This window comes from Etheostoma spectabile, unplaced genomic scaffold, assembly GCF_008692095.1.
Source record: "Etheostoma spectabile isolate EspeVRDwgs_2016 unplaced genomic scaffold, UIUC_Espe_1.0 scaffold420, whole genome shotgun sequence".
Classification (NCBI taxonomy): domain Eukaryota; kingdom Metazoa; phylum Chordata; class Actinopteri; order Perciformes; family Percidae; genus Etheostoma; species Etheostoma spectabile.
In genome coordinates, this window is record NW_022605606.1 from 330,841 (window position 1) to 332,437 (window position 1,597).

The following is a 1,597-nucleotide window of genomic DNA, read 5'->3' on the forward strand; positions in this document are numbered from 1 at the left end:
TGAGACCGGGTTAACATGCTCCAGCACCATCAAGCTCTCCACCAAGGCCCGGTAAGTTGCTGTGAGAAGGGGTTAACATGCTCCAGCACCCTCATGCTCCCTCACAAGGCCCAGTAAATGGATCTGAGTCTTGGCGGACGACCTCCAGGATTAAAGGCCTCCACTCTAAACCCCATTTATTTGGACTGAGACTGGGTTAACACACTCCAGCACCCTCACACTGACTCCCAAGGCCCAGTAAGTGGATCTAAGTCTGGCTTATGACCTCCAGGCTTGGTTCACACCCTCCATTACCCCCATGCTCCCTCCCAAGAACCAGTAAGTGGCTGTCAGTCTGGCCTTTGACTTCCAGGGATACATGCCTATCCTCTAAGTCCCAGTTACATGTAATGAGGATGGGTTAACATGACCCAGCACCCTCACACTCCCTCCCAAGGCCCAGTAAGTGGCTGTGTGGTTAACACCCGCCAGGACCCACATGCGCCAGCCCATGGCCATACTAGGGGCTTGCAGTCCTGGCTGAGGACCCCCAGGATACAGAACTCCCACTAAAATCCCAGTCATGCACTGGTCTGGGTTTTTACAAATTCCAACCCTCACACTCACAACGTCCCAAGGCCCAGGTGTGGCACTGAGGCTGGCCTTTTACTCTCGGGCATCAGGCCTCCATCTAACCCTCAAACGACTCAACTGAGCTGTGTGTTAAAACTGCCGCGAAGCAACCCTCACCCTCCTGCCAAGGCGATACAAGTGGTGATCAAGTCTGCTTACCTCCAGTTACCAGCCTAACTCCACCCCAACAGATGCCTGAGAGCTGGAGTGGTTAAATGCCAAGCACCCTGCACATACTCTATTAAGGACCCCAGTACAGTGTCGCTGTAGGTTCTGGTCTTTGACCTCCCAGAGTTCTACAGGCCTCCATGCTACTAGTACCAGGTTATATGCGACTGTGAGCTGGGTTAACACTGACCCTCCGCATGCCGCAAAGTGCTCCCCTAAGGCCCCGTTACATTGGCTGTGAGAGCCGGGTTACCATGCTCATCCCCATCAAGCTCTCCACCAGGCCGGTAAGTTGCGTTATAAGGTGTTAACATGCGCCACGCACCCTCATGCTCCGCGCACCAGCCCAGTACATGGATCTGAGCTCTTGGCGCTACCTCCAGGATTACAGGCCCTCCACTCTAAAACCCAGTTCTTTGACTGAGACTGGTTAACACACTCCAGCACCCTCCCACTGACCTCCAATTCCCAGACTAGTTGATCTAAGTCCCTGGCTTATTGACCTCCAGCTGGGTTCACCACCACGCCCCTCCATTACCCCCATGGCTCCCTCCAAGAACCATAAGTGCTGTCAGTCTGGCCTTTGACTTCCAGGGATACTGCCTTGCCTCTAAGTCCCAGTGTACATGTTGAGGTATGGGGTAACATGAACCCCCCGCACCCCTCACACTCCCCCCAAGGCCCAGTAAGTGGCGTGAGTGGTCTCCTGCCAACCCGTGCTACATTCCGGTCCTTTTGTAGCCCAAAACGAGCACTGAGGCTAGATTAACATCCGCAAACCCTCCTACTCCCTCCCAGGCCCATTGGGGTGCTTGTG